The sequence below is a fragment of the Ursus americanus genome, chromosome 2 (assembly GCF_024610735.1).
Source record: "Ursus americanus isolate L20-20 chromosome 2, mUrsAme1.1.p, whole genome shotgun sequence".
Lineage (NCBI taxonomy): Eukaryota > Metazoa > Chordata > Mammalia > Carnivora > Ursidae > Ursus > Ursus americanus.
Window position 1 is genome coordinate 99,185,891 of NC_142128.1, and position 18,193 is coordinate 99,204,083.

At 51.5% G+C, this 18,193-nt stretch overlaps 1 protein-coding gene across 7 annotated transcripts in view; it reads left to right on the forward strand.

Moving 5' to 3' along the window:
* CNIH3 (cornichon family AMPA receptor auxiliary protein 3) overlaps positions 1 to 18,193 on the forward strand; it is a 338,644-nt gene that overhangs the window by 49,233 nt on the left and 271,218 nt on the right. For all 7 annotated transcript variants that reach the window (XR_006779551.2, XR_015723192.1, XR_015723194.1 and 4 more), the window contains exon 4: positions 6,466 to 6,593. The gene's annotated coding sequence lies outside the window, so the exon portion shown is untranslated. The remainder of the gene's footprint in view (positions 1 to 6,465; positions 6,594 to 18,193) is intronic.

Genomic DNA, 18,193 nt, shown 5'->3' on the forward strand with positions numbered 1-18,193 from the left:
ATACCACAGCATACTGTGGTGTACCAAAACTCACCTCCATCCCTGCTCTTTTTTCAAGGCTGTCTGCAAGAAATGAGTACCTGGTGTCTTGTTTCCCAGTTGGATTCCTGTGGAACTGCGGAAACTCGTAGGCTTCCCAGTGTGAGGGACCCATTAATATTTATACCAGGGATTGAGACATCTCATCAGACTGGTTTATGTGCACGCATCTTTGGAAGGCATTTGCTCTGTGCAGCGCCCTGTGATGAGGGCTCGGTGAACTACACCGGGTCCCTGCTCGGGAATGCTCTTCATGTGCCACAGACACGCTCAGTGCCCGTGGCCAGGGTTAGGCATTTCCTCACATGCTGCCCAACCCACATTGTTTTACAAGCTTTTCTCTCTGGAAGCAAAGTCCATTCCCCCGAATGTCAGGAGAGGGCCATCTGCCACGCCAGAGCAACACATGAGAGGCATTTCCATTTTAGGCCCTTATTTTCTGTTCTGTGTGAGCATTGTGAGAGTCCTGGCCTGACATGCGTTTGGCAATGGAGGGTTTTATTAAATAGAAGCTAGATGGTTTGAGATAAAGCACATCCTCCTCCCTTTCCCCCCAAACAGAAGCTTTTCCTTCCTGTCCAGTTCTCCGGATATGTTTCTTTTAGACAATGGTCATTAAAGCCAGACGTGGGTTGGTGCACACTTGTGAGATGGCACGGGCTCGGCCGTGGTGGGGGGGAGGGCTGTGGAAGCTTCTGGCACTGGAAGCAACGGGCTTTCCCGGCAAAGACGGAGGTGCTGGTGCTTGGGCAGTTGGGTCTCATGCTGTGTCTGCGTCTGTCTTAATTCCTGAGGTGTGGTTTTCAGTGCGAGGGTCAGGATGTGGCTGGTGCTCTGTGGAGTGGGCTGCGGGCCATTTGGGACACTCCCCGCAGGGGCTCTGCGTGGGGCAGGGACTCTGCGGCTCTGAGCGCTCTCACGTCCCATGTCTCCCTGCTCAGATCCGCTGGACACGCAGGGACAGTTCAGTTTCCCAAGCACAGCTCGGATCAAATCGCTCTCCTCATCAAACGTCGATGACTCCCCATTGCTAATGGTCAAATATCCAAATATACCCTTACTTCAGCATCCTCTAAAGTGTGGCTTCAGTCCACCTGCCATTTCTGCTCTGGAGGCAGGCTTCTCCTGCTATCTGAAAGCAGAGCGTCCCTCTGGAAGCTTCTGGAAGCTAATAGGGCGTAAATTGAAGAAGCAGTTACATTTCACTTATATGGGAAACATCTGGGCATTCCCAGACCCAAGAAAACCTGCCTCAGGCTTTTCTGACACACCTGAGGACACATCTTGCTAATGGAAGCACAAAACAAATTGATGCTCAGAGGTGCAGTCCACAGCTCTGGCCTGATGCTGAGATGCTGAGTGTGGGTCCCGGGGAAGGAGCTGGGGGGCCCCTCTCCCTGCTCTGGGCGCTGCCGCAGTAGCAGCTTGCTGCCAAACGGACGCTGAACACGATTTTCACTTCTGCCTTTCACTGGAAAAGCAAAAATCCTCTTCGGATGTCTTCTGCTTAGCAAGAACGGGTACTAATGTAGGTCTTTTGTAGAAGCAAAGTGTGTAACACAAACTTTTGAAAAGCAGAATATGTATGTATAGAGTATATTGTATCTATTGTAAAGTAATTTAGTTTAGCAGGGGAACTAGGCACTTGAGCAGAAATGGGAGGCAAAGCGTGTCAGACCCCAGAGGTGGAGCCCACACGTCTGCTCCTTTTGAGTGGGACGCTGCTGTGACCCAGCAGCCTGTCCTGGACAGCGGCTGGGGTGTCGCTTGTGTCCCTCCTAGGCGGAGGTCCCCTGGGGCTCCCCCTTGGCCACAGGACGAACCCTAAGCCCTGAGTGTGGCGGGCTTGGGCTTGGGGCCCAGCAGTCTCAGGGCTGGGGTCGCTGTGGTACCCATGCCTCACCCCCAGGGCCCGTGTCCCCAGAGCTTCCGTAGACTCTGCCAGGGTTTCCAGGCGATGGCCCTGGGAGGGGTCACCTGAGAAAGAGGAGCCGCCCACCCGAATGCTTTCCTGCCTTGGCTGGGCTGCAGCCTTACAGCTCCAAGTCCTCTTCCTGCCCCCGCAGTCTGGAGCCCCGTGGCTCCGCTGCCAGCGCCTCTCACCCTGCCTGTTGAAACTTGACAGCCGAGCTGAGGACTACTTCCCTGGAGTGGCCTGGGGAGTCTGCAGGTGCTCCCCTGAGGAATTGCCCCATGGGGTGCCCTGTTTCTGGGAAGGGGGACGGGGGGACAGGCTGGAGGCTCGCGGGGGCCAGGCTCCCACGTGCAGGCTGCGTGCAAGGCGTGCAGACCCACCTCCAGCAGGTGGAGAGGCATAGTTTTCAGCGGGGGGGGGGGGGTCAGGGCTGTGCTCTAGGATTAATGCAGGTGGCAGTCTGGGGCTGTGGAGGGAGGTCAGGCATTGAGGGGAGGAACGAGGAGGACCCTGTTAGGGTCTAGCCCGATCACTGGCCCTGGGTGCCGTGGGAGTCAGGTAGGCAGGGAGTGTTGCCACAGAGGAGATGGGTGCCAGGACTCACAGCCTGGGGAGTTCTGGAGCCGCTGCTGACAGGTGTCCCTGCTCCTCCCAGGCCCTGTCTGCTGGGCGGAGGGGACCCAGGGAAAGAGGCCCAGTGCTTGTAAAAGCCTGGCTGAATACGTAAAATGAAAGCCAGAGGATGTGGTTTGGGTTGTCCCTGAAAAAGATCTCTATTTATATGTGGAAGGATATTTTCAGATGGGGCTTCGTGTGAAGACAGGAGGCTGTCCTCTGCAGGAACTGCTCTTTAAAGGCGCGGCACATCTCGGCGGGCGGGGCAGGGCCATGGTCATGGTCACAGCTGTGGTCCTGCCCGCGGCCTCCAGTCCCAGTCCACGCTGTGCTGTCAGACCAGATACTTCCTTTTCCCCAGACGTGATTTAACAATCAGTGAAGCACTCCTCTGTCTTTCAGGAGGTGACAGGAGGGGCAATTAATTCCTGTTTGTGACATGCTTAGAGGTCCCCAGGTGAAACGCTGTATAAATAGCTGGATTTAGTCTGTGAGGACCGAACCTGTGTTTTCACAGTCACACTCGTGCGTGATCGCTCAGCGGGTAGACGGGTTCCATGATTTCATATTAGGATCCTTGGAGGATACTTACTTCCTTTCAGTTTCTTTTTCTTCTTCTTTAAAAATATTATTTAGGAAAAAAATTTTTAAAAAATATGGAGCTGTACAGAGAATGTGGAGTTGAACAACCGTGTACCCACCAACCAGAATGAACAAATATTCACTTTTTTCTACAATTAGCAAACTTTATTAGCATTTAATAATATTTTTATTTAACAATGCACCATGAGTTATATGTGGTTTTAAAACTTTGGTTTTTTAAAATTTATTTTTATATTTTTAAAAGATTTTATTTATTTATTTAATTGAGAGAAAGAGCGAGAGAGACAGAGCACAAGCGGGGGAGCAGCAGAGGTAGAGGGAGAAGCAGACTCCTCATGGAGCAGGGAGCCTGATGCGGGACTTGATGCCAGGACCCTGAGATCCGACCTGGGCTGAAGGCAGACCCTTCACCCGGTGCCCCAAAACTTTGTTTTTAAAATAAAACATCTGTATGTGCTGCATCCCGCCGCTTACCTTCCTGTAGCTGTCGAGGTGAAACTGTCACGGATATGCACCCGCGTGTCACCACAGGGGGCTGCCGCTCCCCCTGCATATGACAGAATCAGCCACAGAAGGACGTGAGTGCACAGAGCATGGAGTTTGGGGTCAGGCGGACCAGGGTTTGAGGACTGCCTCACCACCTCTGGCCTGGGTCCTCTGGCCTCTGAACCTCAGCTTCCCCGTCCGTAACCTGGTGTTGATTAGCTTGTAGCATTGTTGTTGACATTGGAGATAATGCTTACGCGGTAGGGTCAATAAAGGAATTGATATGATTCAACAACTTTTCTCCCTTTTTTCCTAGGTGGGAAGCCCTTTGAGAGCAGGGCAGCTGCCCCAGCCTGTATTAAATACCCTCTGTATTCTTGGCAATGCCTCCTGGCTCAGTGTAGAAGCTAATTAGTTGTTTCTTGAAGAAATGATTGAAATGCCCCAGCCCCACTCCCGCCTCAATGCAGACAGATGCAAGCACCTGTGTGCCCAGGGGGCATGGGGACGGTTGAGCTGAGGACGCTTACCAGGTTCTGTAGCCTCGCCTCGAACCATACATCACCCAGTGTCGTGGTGAAGGAGGGCGTGCAGAGCCCCATTATTGCACTTGATGTTCTTAAATCATGGATTTGACATGGCTGATGATTCAGGTGCATTTTTGCAATATTGTGCCCTCACTCCACTGCTAAATGCTCATTTTGCAGTCCCCCCGCCTCGGCCACACCATGGTCGGGACATCTGTCTCTGGCAGAACATGGGAAATACAGGGCACGGGACGTGGGGAACACAGGGAACAGGTCACAGGGGACACAGAGGACGCAGGACACAGACATGGGCAGGAAGGGGACAGCAGGGGGCGCCAAACCCGCACATTTGTGCCGGGAGCCGGCGCACGACAGAGCAACAGGGCCTCAGGCTCACGTTTTTCTTGTTTTTCTTCATCTGCTCCTCACTCACTTTCCAGGGATTTGGTCATTTCCTTGGTCATAGTTGGATTCCCAGCTCGTGGTCAAACAGACCAACCCCACCCTTTCCTTCTGGAAGCTGACACCAAAATCTGCCCCAAGGTTGTGGGGATTCCCAGGCAGGACGGAGGTCAGGGCCCGGCTGCCAGGCGGTGCAGTGGTCCCCACAGAGACCCGCGGTCAGTCATCATCCCCTGGCATGAGTTTGTTCGTCTTCAATCGGGAGCCACAGACCAGATGCGGGGCCCAAATTAAACGTGCTCCGCCGTAATCGGGTGCTGGTGTTTGGAGGTGGGCTTCTGGGAGGCGATCAGTTGTGAGGGTGGAGCCACCGAGAGTGGGGTCAGTGCCCCGGTAAAAGGGGCCCTGGAGTGCTCCCTTGCTGCTCCCGCCACGCGAGGACGCAGAGAAACCCGTGACTGTTGTTCAGGCTGCACGGACAGAACACGGTGCTTGTGCAGATCCCGTGCTTCTGTGAGCGCCTCCCGCTGGGCCAGTTTGTACCTGCGGAGATGAGGGGCCCTTGCAGTCTTGGGCTGGGCACTGGGTGAAGGTGTCCGGGCCAGGGTCTCCCAACCTATAGCCTTTTACCTCCTTTCTCTCCTACTTTTGACACACAAATCTGCATTCCTGCTACATGATCGGCTCAGTATTTTAACGACCACTCATAGAAAAGGTACACAAATTGATTTGGAAAGAAAACCACTAGCATGTATGGAAAATTAGTATTATTCAAATACATACTGCGAGACAGAATTGACGTTGCCATCAAAGCATCTAGCTCGCCTTCTTTACTTCGCACGTGTAGAGTTGATGTGAACCGGCCCACGACTCCAAGGTGCGGCGTGGAATTCTGCTGGGTGTTTCCTCCCTGGCCCATGGCCATGGCTGGGAAGAAAGAGCCTGTAGGTCTTTGGGGTTGGGGTGGTTTCTGACACAGCCGTGAAGGTGGCTGTGCTCAGCTGCTCTCTGGAAGGTTTTTCCTCCTGTGGTGGAGCACGAAAACCACGGAGTCTCGGAAAGTATGTGGTCCAGATGGGGACCCGGGCCAGCTCTGGGCTGTGTCACTTAGACCAGTGGCTCCCAAGACCTTTTGATTGTCCGCTGTTGGCGATGGGAGTGTCGAGCGTGGGCCCCAGCAAATGTGTACCCAATCATCTGTGATTTTATATGCATGTTACAGGACCAGTATGTTAATGCTCATTATAAAGAATGCAAGAAAATTCAGAAAAGACAAGGTAAAGATAATGTGAACAGTACTTTCAGATGTCTTGTTAATTGCAGCAGTTTCATTGCTGTCACCAGCTAATATCTGAGGTACTGTCGATGCCTCGGATTTGGTTTCTCATTCCCAACACTGATTGTAAAGATGCATTTCAGATAGTCTTTATGATTTGGAAACTTTCTGGCTGACTAGTGAAATCTGATTATTATCGCTGTTTCCCTGATGATGTGGCTGACTGAGTGCTCAACATGACCACTTTTCCTGTTCACTTTGTCTTACCTTATTATGTAATCCATGGTGGTTTTTTAGAAAACAATTTAAGGGACACCTGGGTGGCTCCTAGGTGAAGCATCTGCCTTCGGCTCAGATCATGATCCTGGGGTCCTGGGATTGAGTTCCCGCGTCAGGCTCCTTGCTCAGCAGGGAGCATGCTTCTCCCTCTCCCTCTGCCTGCCACTCCCCCTGCTTATGCTCTCGCTCTGACAAATAAATTAATTAATTAATTAAAATCTTTAAAAAAATTTTTTTAAGCCTCTTGTCCATTTTTTGCAGATAGTTTAGTGAACAATGAGATCTGCTCTGTAATTCCACTTACCAAGGCTCGTCTGTTGTAGGTCACACTGTGCGGAGGGAGAGCCCAGGGACGCAGTCACCGCTGTCACCCGGGGTCCAATCTCTCAACACCTCGATGGTGGATCGCTGATGCATGTATCAGGTGAAGGCGTGAAAGGCATCGCTTAGAGTGAGTATTAAAAGAACTTGATTTATTTTGTATTTAATTATATAAAAATAACTTCAGATTTCCCCCAATATCAGGAAGTGGAGCGTGAAAACTTCTAGAAGCCGAAATGGCGGTGAGAAGAAGCAGTTAGCATTGATTTATAGGGAAACTTTTTTTAACATTCCCAGACCCGAAAAATAACCTGCCTTATACCTCAGGGCACATCTTGCTAATGGACGCGCAAGACAAATTGATGCTCAGAGATGCAGTCCACAGCTCTGGTCTGATGCTGAGCTGCTGAGTGTGGGTCCCGGGGAAGGAGCTGGGGGGCTGCCCCTGTAAGAGCTTGCTGCAAAACAGACGCTGAACATGATTTTCTCTTGTTACCTTTTCTCGTAAAAGTGAGGAATCCTCTTCGGATGTCCTTCGGTTAGCAAGAACAGGGTACTAATGAGGTCTTTGCAACAGCGAAGTGGCTTAAGGTGAACTTCCAAAAAGCAGGGGATACCTAGATATGGAAATTCTAGTATTTTCCTCCTTCACCCTCTGGATCATCTTTTACTGCGCCCAAATCTAGAGATCACAAATGTAGAGATACGATTTAGGCGCTTTGGGTTGGCACATCAAGCCCTTCACGGTCCAACCTTGGTTTAGCTTTCCAGCTTCATATTCAACTACAAACCCTACTGCCGTGAGACCACGTCCATGGTTTTTTCCATGAGATGGTGACCTTTGAGGGCAGCCAGGGTATCCTATTTCAGAGCTCAGCTCAGTGCCATGGATGGCAAATTCTCACACCTCAAAGCCACAGTGCTGCCGTGAAGAGTCCTGGGCTTTCTGCCTCTTGGGTTGGGTGGTTGCAAACCCTCTCCCCACCCCCGACAGTGGGGCCCACCCCGCCCTGTCTCCACAGCCATCCCTGGGCAGTGTGGACAGCAGCGTGGTCCGGCACAGCAGAAGCTGATGTGCCGTGTGGCACCTGCCACAGGCAGAGCCCAGCTGCGCAGATGGGGGACTGCGCGGCACACTTTCCTACCCTCTGCCGCCGCTACATCATCCCTGCTGGTTCTGTCCTCCACAGTGCTACGATGACATGTCCTCTCCTCACGGGACCGTCCTGGGCCCTCTCCGGGTTTCTTAGGAGACATGGGTGTGCCACCTGATGGCTCTCTACTCCCCCAGCCTGGCTTCTTTCCAGAGCAGAATTCCATGCAAGGCTTGTAAAGGCGGCCCCTGCATATTGTGATGGGCAGATCTGGGACAGGCGTCGCATGTGTGCATCTCAGCTACTCCCCTCAGTCCTCTCAGCTCTCCTGAGCTGATGGAGAGCCATCCCCATGAACCCCATGGACCCCATGGTCCCGAGCTGCTGTGGAGGGAAGGGGCTGAGCAGACCTCGGAGGAATGCCTGGCTCTCAGGGCGTTAGCCCGTGCAGTGTGCATGGTCGACAGGCTGGGGTCTTGTTTTGCTGAGCTGTCCTGTAAACCAGGCTGCATGAATTCAGACCCCGAGCTTATGCTAGGCTGGGGCGGGGCTCATCTCAGCCCTACTAGGGTTTGCTCATCTCCCTGGATTGGCATTTGGTAGCTCAGCTGCCAGGGTACTTCTGTCTGATGGGAGATGTGTTCCTGGTTTTCTGTTTTGGAGCAAATGTTTGCAAAGCAGAAATCCTGGCATGTGGCAACCCAGCGAAGGGGTCACGGCTCTGCTGGCCGTGGAGATGCTGGTGGCTTTGAAAGGGTTGAGGAACACAAATGAGAGCTTCCATCATAAACCTTGATGAGTGGCTGGACGGCCCTCTGTTGCAGCTTGTAGGCTGGAGGGAGCTGTTCATTTATGACGCTTGGCAGCCGAGGTTGGGGTACGTGGAAAATGAATGCACGCACCACTGGGGAGGCCGCAGTGGGGGCCCTCCCAGAGGTGGCCGCTGGCTGCCATGCCCTATGCCACTTGGACGTCTTCACTGTGCGATGCTCGTCAGCTCTCCGAGCACTGTGGATGCATTATTACTTCAATAAACATTTCTCGAGTGCACAATGCTGGGGCTGCAAGATGGATCTGCTGGCTGCCCTCAGAGCTGGTCTTCTGTTTCATGCAGTTGCTGGGGTCAGTTTGTGACCAAGGCAGAGGATGAGCCTCATTCTACCCCAAGGGAACACCCTGTAAGGCCCAAACAAGCGGAAGAGGGAGGGCTAGAAGCCAGCCTGCAACTCCAAGTTCAGGCCTCTTTATGCTTCCGACAGAGGAATCGTGTTTAGGGACAGGGTTCCTCGAGATCGGGCAAGGCAGCTGTGGGTTGACTCTCCATGTGGGACCTCAGGAAGTCCCTTTACCTCCTCTGGCCTCAGCTTCACCACCTGCAAAAGGAGGTAATAATGGTACCTAGCCCGTGGGTTGTTTGAGGATGGAATGAGGTAACATTTGTCCCTTGTTAGCTCAGCCTCCAAAGGCAGTAAACACTTCACAAGGGGCAGTTTTTACTACGATTATTGTCAGGTGACCCAGCTGACTCTGGGTTTGGAGATCCCAGGGATGAGCCCAGGAGACTTTGGGTCTATACTGCGTGTCGTTCGCCACGAAACAACGTTCAATGCCCCACACCTGCTCGGGTGGAAGCCTGCAGACTTGGAGGATATGCGCTTTTGCTGACGTCACTCGCTCGCTCTCTTGCTTGTGGCTTACATGCCGAGCAGCCTTGTTCGTGTCAGTGGTACTGTTCTTCCTGATCCGAGAATGCTGCTCCTGTCTTTGCTGCAAATAATAAGGACCAAATGAGGCTTCTCTGATGTTTTTAGTCCGGGTCTCTGATTTTGAGTTTATGTCACTGAGAGGGCATTTTGACCCTCTGATAGGACATGTCCCAAGACAAGAACACTGTGAGGCAGACGACAGACCCCAGAAAGGTAAGGTTCATACTGACTAGAGATCGAGGAGGCCTGGTGCAGGGATTAAGACGCGCGAACAGGTGCTTCATAACCGGGCATTCTCGCCGAGAAGAGCAGCGGGCTAGTAGCACCGCAGCCACACATACTCTCCGTGCCCACTGGGTTCGAGGCAGGTGGAGCGGAGGGCAGGGGGGGAAATACCGCTCAGAGGCCTGTTAGCGTCTAGGCCTGCGCGTGACTGACGCCTGCCTGGGAGGGAGCTCCCGGTCAAGGCCCCAAGGACCCGGCTCTTCCGGATCCTCCCCGGCACAGGCGTCCTGCTCTTCCTCAGGCACTTGGGCTGGGGCCCTCGCCGCAGGAGCAGGGGCTTCAAACAGCATGCTCCATGGCTGACCTGGGCTGGCAAATTCCATTTTTGTAAAGGTACACCATAAAAATAGAGGACTATGATGGATTATATGCAAATTCTTCTCCTAACATCTACTATACTTCGTCATGCCCCTCTCTTCATTCCTTCCTCGCTGCTCCTCCCATGAAACACCAGGCATTTTGTTGGGTTGTATATGAGACTGTCACTTCTCTCCTTGGGATGGAAAGTGGGGGACCTGGGGTGTGATGGAGATGGGTCAGGGCTTCCAGTGCTGTCTTGGTTCCTAACGTAAGGCTCAGGTCAGGGTTAACTTCGAAGTACCTCTGATCGGCGGTGCATCTGCTCCACACGAAGGGGCTCAGTGTTTCTGGACCCGTTTGATTTCTGCCTTATCTCCCCACATGAATCCTCCGTCGCTGAATTGTCCTGGGTCTTGCTTTCATTGCTGTGTCTCTTTCTAGTTCATTGCAACGAATGTGAACTACATCTTGTGGGCTGGTTTAGCTTGAATTGTGTGTTGGTGCCACTCTAACTCGAGTGTGCGACTAGTCAGGGGAACCCCACTTGCCTCTCAGTCCAGCTCGCTGCACAGTGGATCGCAGCCCTGGGAGCTTTCAGAAAACACCTGGGCCTGACCTTCAAAGGTTCTTATTTAATTGGTCGGGAGTGGGCTCAGGTGGTTCTGATGTGTGGTGAAAGTTAAGTTAAAACCACATGGTGTTCAGGGATGCCTGGGTGGCTCAGTTGGTTGAGCATTTGCCTTCAACTCAGGTCGTGATCCCTGGGTCTTGGGATCAAGTCCCATGTCGGGCTCCCTGATCAATGGGGAATCTGCTTCTCCCTCTGCCCCTCCTCCTGCTTGTGCATGTATGCGTGCGCGCTCTCTCTCTCTCTCTCTAATAAATAAAATCCTTTAAAAACCCCACACCATTTTTGGAGCATCTGGAAGACCCAGCTCGGGCTGCTTCTCCCTGGGGAACCTCTCTGACACCCTCTGCCGACAAGCCTCTTCACTGCACGCAGCCGTGCCCCGGCTCTGTGTGCCTTGTTCCTAGTGCTAATCCCCTGTGTTATGATTGGTTTGTTAGTCTATCTGCCGGAAAAGCTTCCCAGGGTCAGGCACCATATATATTTTTAATCTCTGTACTCCCTAAATACTGAGCGTATTTCTGGGCACTAAGCACCAATGTGGGTTGAGTGGGTGAATGAATCAAAGTCCACGAACTGACCAAGAAGTCAGAGTGGTCCATTTGCAAGTCGGGCAGTCATACTCTCGATCCATACCGATGGTATCTTTCAGGGGTCTTCCCAGGATAAACCGGCAGTCTTAAGTATGTCGTGGAGATGTCTGTCCCCGGAGTCTTGTGATCGGAGTTGAGAAGCATGACTTGTTTAAGAATCTGGAGGGAGCAGAAGTGAGCGCTGGAGTCCTGAGCTGCTCACCATGCAGAGGCTTCCAGGTGTTCCTCGGCCTCCCTGGATGTTCTCAGGGTCAAGCGGCTCCTGGGTCCAGCCTGGCAAGTTGTCATCTGTTTAGGCCACGATGCGTGCGGCCCCTCTCAGGATTCCCCGAAGCCTGCTGTGGGAGCCCAGGACAGATTCCCACGTGGAAAGGGCTGCACGGGAGTGGGGTGTATGCCAAACTACTTGGAACACTGAGCTCTTCTCCAAAAGCACTTAGTTTTCAGTGGGAAGCTGCCAGGGTGCCTCATTCAAAATGGGTGTTGAGCTTGCGGGATTGTTCCAGCAATTATTTGCAAAGAGCCCTCTTAGAATGGACAGTGTGAGAGTGAAGTGCGTGCAGGCAGGCACTTTGTCTTGCTCATCTTGCTCATCTCTGGGCCCACGGGACTTAAAGCAGCACCTGGCTGGGGGTGGGGAGACGCTTAGAGCCTTTAATTGATGGATGAGCTTCTCTTAGTGCCGTCTTAGCTGTGCTGCAACAGGCAAAGCCCTGTGCCAGGAAGCGCGCCCCAGACGCTCCAGACACCATCCTTTCTGGCGATTGGGATGGTTCTACCCAATGGAGGTTGGGAGGCTTGTGGACAAACTGTGAGCCAACGGCCACCACCCTTCCTTATCACCCTTCAGTAAATGCCCAAACTGAAGAGATGATATTAGGACCCGAGGTTGCCCCAAGGTCAGCTTCCGGGGAGAAGTGAGCCAAGATGCTTGCCAGCTTTCCAGCCTCCATATAGTATTCCCGGTTCAGCAGCAGCAGGCCCTACCGAGTGACTGCACAGCGAGGTCGTACACTTGACTTGGGCCTCCCCATCCAGACCTCAGGCTGGTTATCACGCCCTCTGCCTGCTGCAGCTCGGGTCATATTTGCCGTAAGATGTAGCTTCTACCAGAATGACGGGGCAGGCTCAAGGTCAGTTGCTGCGATTTAAACGAGCGGTCATTCAAGTCGAGAGCTGCGCCTTCCGTTATGGTGGCCACAAGCCAGCGTGCAGCGATAGAAATGGAAAGGAATGAAAATTAATGCAGTTAAAATTCAGTTTCTCAGTCCTACTAGGCTGTAGCTCAAGTGCTCCTGTGACTCAAGTAGTCACACGTGGCTAGCACCTCCCCTTGCAGCCGGCGCAGAAGGGACGATGGGTGTCGCAGTAGGAAGTTCTTTCGGGTAGCGCTAGTCTAGAGTGCCCAGAGACCGAGGCTGTGCGCCCAGCTGACGGGCGGCAAGCTCTCTTCCCAGGGCTGCGCAGCAGCAGCTGCACCTGTCACGGCCCCTCTGGCTCTACTTACTAGGAGTACTGTTTCCAAATGTGGCTTGAGAATCCACCATGGCTGGGGAAAGAGGGAAACGGTATCTCTGCTCCTACACTTGTTAATGCAGAGACGCAGGGCTGGTTACAAGGTTGCATTAGGTCGAACCATGTGAAATTGCCTTGTTTGTAGGCTCGAACAGGTTGAATGTCATCAATTTCATAAGGCTCGACTTCATACAAGAGAAAGGGAAAAGAGTGACAGAGATTCAGGGGCAGGAGGAACATCTGTGGCTTGTTCCTCTTTTAGTCCTGTCTTCGTATGCCATGGGTTGATGATGACCCAGGTAGTTTTAACTCAGCAAAGGGTGCTTGACTGAAGGCCTGTTTGTTCCTTGCCTGCCACTCTGCATGTGTCCGCGGAGTGTAGTGGAATAGCTAGGATGCGTACAGCTGGAAGACAGCCTGGCTTTGTGCAGACGGTTTTCCTGACCAGCAGCCGGGGATGGTCATTCTGGAGCTGAGTCAGTAGGTCCAGGACATCAGGGCTCTGGGCTGGCATTTCTGCTATTCTCCTGGCCTTCCCCTCAAGGCCCACAAGGTGGCTGCAGCAGCTCCAGCCATCATGTCCCCATACAACTATGCCCAGAGGCAGGTGCTGGGAGTGGGCCCGGGACAGCACGTGGGCTCTCTACATGAACCACTCCTCCTTTCAGGGAGGAAGATCTTTCCCTGAGCCATATGTCCCCAGCAGATTTTCCCTCTATCTTATTGACCAGAGAATGTTATGAACCCATCCACTAAATAATCTAGAAAAAGGGAATGTGTTTATTAATTTTGATTTGGTGATTGATGCCCTGAAACCAGGCATATTGCCAAGCAAACAAATTTGAGATTCCATCAGCCAGGAAGAGGTAGCAGGAATGGACACGGGGTGGGCAAGTGGTGATGTTTGCTACAGTTATTAACATGCCTCCAGTTTGTGAATGACTTTGTTTGCACCTGCCCCCACGTCCCCCACGTCCACTGTGGCTCCTTCAGTGACACACGCTGGTTTTCCTGTGGGTGTGGAGGGTGGTGGGAGAGGAGTTGGCCTCCACCCTTCCAAGGGTGGGAACGTGATCTGAGCCAGGCAGTGGGGCCCAGTGTCAGGACTTCATTTTTTTTTTTTAATGATTTTTTATTATATTATGTTAGTCACCATACAGTACATCCCCGGTTTCCGATGTAAGGCTCGATGATTCATTAGTTGCGTATAACACCCAGTGCACCATGCAATACGTGCCCTCCTTACTACCCATCACCGGTCTATCCCATTGCCCCACCCCCCTCCCCTCTGAGGCCCTCAGTTTGTTTCTCATAGTCCATAGTCTCTCATGTTTCATTCCCCCTTCTGATTACCCCCCCCTTTCTTTATCCCTTTCTTCCCCTACCAATCTTCCTAGTTCTTATGTTCCATAGATGAGAGAAATCATATGATAGTTGTCTTTCTCTGCTTGACTTATTTCACTTAGCATTATCTCCTCCAGTGCCGTCCATGTTGCAGCAAATGTTGAGAATTCGTTCTTTCTGATAGCTGAGTAATATTCCATTGTATATATGAACCACAACTTCTTAATCCAGTCATCTGTTGAAGGGCATCTCGGCTCCTTCCACGATTTAGCTATTGTGGACATTGCTGCTATGAACATTGGGGTGCATATGGCCCTTCTCTTTACTACGTCTGTATCTTTGGGGTAAACACCCAGTAGTGCAATGGCTGGATCATAGGGTAGCTCAATTTTTAACTTTTTAAGGGACCTCCACACTGTTTTCCAGAGTGGCTGTACCAACTTGCATTCCCACCAACAATGTAGGAGGGATCCCCTTTCTCCACATCCTCTCCAACAATTGTTGTTTCTTGCCTTGTCTATTTTTGCCATTCTAACTGGCGTAAGGTGGTATCTCAGTGTGGTTTTGATTTGAATTTCCCTGATGGCTAATGATTTTGAATATTTTTTCATGTGTCTGTTAGCCATTTGTATGTCTTCATTGGAAAAGTGTCTGTTCATATCTTCTGCCCATTTTTTGATTTGTTTATTTGTTTCTCGTGTATTGAGTTTGAGAAGTTCTTTGTAGATCTTGGATACCAGTCCTTTATCTGTAGTGTCATTTGCAAATATATTCTCCTATTCCATGGGCTGCCTCTTAGTTTTTCTGACTGTTTCCTTGGCTGTGCAGAAGCTTTTTATCTTGATGAAGTCCCATAAGTTCATTTTATCTTTTGTTTCTCTTGCCTTTGGGGATGTGTCATGAAAAAGGTTGCTTTGGCCGATGTTGTAGAGGTTGCTGCCTATGTTCTCCTCTAGAATTTTGATGGATTCCTGCCTCACATCGAGGTCTTTCATCCATTTGGAGTTTATTTTTGTGTATGGTGTGAGATAGTGGTCAAGTTTCATTCTCTTGCATGTAGCTGTCCAATTTTCCCAGCACCATTTATTGAAGAGACTGTCTTTTTCCCACCGGATGTTTTTTCCTGCTTTATCAAATATTAGTTGCCCAAAGAGCCGAGGGTCCATTTTTGGGTTCTCTATTCTGTTCCATTGGTCTATGTGTCTGTTTTTGTGCCAGTACCATGCTGTCTTTGTGATCACAGCTTTGTAGTACAGCTCGAAATCCGGCATTCCAGTGTCAGGACTTCTGTCTGAGTATTGGGAAGAGATGTGTTTGCTTCTCCCTGGGCTGTCTGAGAAGGTAGCCTGCCAGCTGGAGTAGCTGCTGGCTGTCTGCCAAGTGATTCGATGAAACTAAATGGAGAAGAAGGGAATTGAAGGTGGTGAGAAATGTGGTCCAGATGAAATTGCTGGACAGACTTCTGCCTGGACCATTTGGTTACATGACCTGCTTAGTCCGCCCTCCCAGCTTCTGTCTGTTCTGTTACATCCATAGCTAGTCTGAGCTGTGGAGTCCTTCCTAGTGTGGGGTGCTACCAGTCATGGAGCCCACAAGGTACTGTACCTGGTAGGACAGATGGTGGTGAGGGTCTTTCTCTCACCCCCTGCAGAGTTAGCGGTCTTTGTGATACTCTCACAGAGCTGCTAGTTAAATTGTTGCCCACTTCCTCTTGGGACTCAGATCAGGTGCTGTTTGAGACTCTGTCCTTGTCCTTGTTAAAGCACTTGGTAGAACCTTTCAGGCTGGGGAATGTGTGGGCTCCTTCTGGAAGTTCCCAGTGAGTTTCTATGAAAAAGAGAAACTTCTCTCAAAGTTGGTCCAATTGGGAGCAAAAAAGAAGAAACATTTGTCTTGGATAAAAAAGGTCCTTTCTGCCTTTGGTAGCTGAGATCCAGGTAATGCCGTGCTTTGTAGGACAGGAAGCAGTGGGTTCTCTGCCCTGTGATGAAGGTCATTCTGGAAGAAGCAGGGAGACTAGAAACAGAGCAGAAGATAAGACCAAGCCAAGGAAGGAGCTGGAGCCCGAGGGCCACTCGTCCTTGTGGTCATCAAAGACGTCAGTGCGGAGTGAAGAGCCGCAGGATGGGAGAAGGTGCCACAGCCCCCGTAACGCACCAAGGGCTCATGTCCGAAACTCCTATAACTAAATAAGAGAAGATAACCAGTCCCACAGCAAAGTGGGCATTTCGCAAGAGGGGATAACCAAATAAACATGGAAAGACACTCGTCTCACTTGTCATCAGCGAAACGCCACAGTGGGAGTAGGAGGTCTCAGCACACCTTCTACCAAAATCGCTACGGGGGATACCCGGGCCACGCTCCTGGAGCATCTGCTGGAGCACTTGCCCCCTGCTGGTGGGACGTGAGCAGGGACTTAGCAGAACAGAGCGGTGTTTCCCGGGAGAGTTGAATGTGTGTGTATCCAAGCAATTCCGCTCCTGGGTACCCGTGCGCTTGTGTGTACCGACAGACGACGCGGTATTGTTTGTGGTAGTCCCACATGGAAGACTAAATACCCATCAACAGCGGAATGGGGACATGCATTGTGCTGAACACAGTACACCAATGAACAGAAGCCAACTATGGCTACGTTCAGCATGAACGAAGCTCACAGGTCCAATAGGAGTACAAGAACCTTGACAGAAAAGGATACATACCGTAGAGTTCCGCTTATATGAGCTTCAAAAACAGGCCGAACTAATGTATGGTGAGTGGAGCCCCTGGACAGAAGGGAGGGTGGTGACTGGGAGGGTCCTGGTGTCCTTGTTTCTTGACCAGGCAAGGGGACGCTGGTGTGCCAACTCTGTGATTTTCACGGGGCTGCATGGTGTATGATTTCTATACTTTGCTGCATGTCAAACATTTTGAGAAGCCTTCTGATGGCTAACAGACTGTGGAAGAAGAGAGCTGGGGTAAGGGTGCAAGGCACTGGCTCATGAGCAGAACACTGGCCCTTGGGCTGCAGGGAGGGAGGCAGGTCTAGTCCCAATTTCACTACAGGGGTGGGGGTGGGGAGATGTGGTGGGGGATGGGGTGGAGGCTGGCAAGCTGAGGGGGGGAAGTGTAGAGCCCTCAGGCTGTTACTGAGAGATGGAACTCCCAGGCCAGAGCCCTCAGTAAGGACAACTTCTCTTGCTTTGGTTAATATCCCATGAAATGACTAAATGCAAATGTTCCGACAGAGTACTAAGTACGAGATTTCTGAGCGGGTTCTTTTTCCAAAGAAATCTGAGCTTGGCTACCAGAGCCTGTGCTAGGCAGCCCCTTGATGCCCAAACCTGCCCCATCTGGAAGGAGTCACTAACAGATACTCCCCGGATGTGGGTAAAGGGGACACGCTTAGAGAGGGAAGCAGGGCTATGGGCTGGTGAGGGCCCTCACTGCCTGCAGGAGCTCGCGTCCTTGCTGTTCTGTTCTTGTCTAGCGGAGCAGGATTTGGCAAAGGACTGCTGATCATCTATGCTGTTCCCCCTTCTTGCTGCCAAATGGGAAATGCTACTGCATTATCCTGTTTTCTCTCCACTCGGGTGCATGAGGACGCTTGTACGTGTCAGGAATGTTTACCTCTGTCATTCCATCTAAAGGAATCAAACTCTGGGGTGTAGCCAAACTTCATTGAGAGGAATCTGTATGACCCAGAGACCCTGGTCTTGGAGCTGGACACAAAAAGAGGATGTAATTTTAGGTTGTCTGGGGAGGGAGTGATTTAGTTTGGGGATGTATGTGGCATAGTTACAAGGATATTGCTGAAATTGTATGAATGGAAAGAAAGGTGTAAGGAGATCCCGAAAGGCCACGGGGCGGATTGTGGCGTGCCTTTGATCGTTGCCTTCAGATGCCAATTTCCTGTTCTCATGGTGATCACACTCTGATTTTCTTTTGGAGAACAGGCTTCTATTGAATCTCAGACTACGTGCTTTATCCCCTTCCCTGGGCAGAGTGGTGGATTCAAGAGTAGGCACGAGATGCAGACCAGGTCCCCAGCCATGACATTCCATTTCTGAGCTTTCGAGAATACCCCAGCGGGGAGAGAGTGGTTGGGGTGGCGGGACATAAACCTGGAGTGGCTGCGTGGGTGGCGTCTGTCCAAATGTATCCAGTAAAGTTGAAAACAGGGCAGGAGACGGAGAGACCAGGTTTGATGTCCTCATCCAAGCTCTGAGGACAATTACACTCCTGTACCTCTTAGTGGCATGAGCCAAAAAGTCCTCATATTTTGGGGC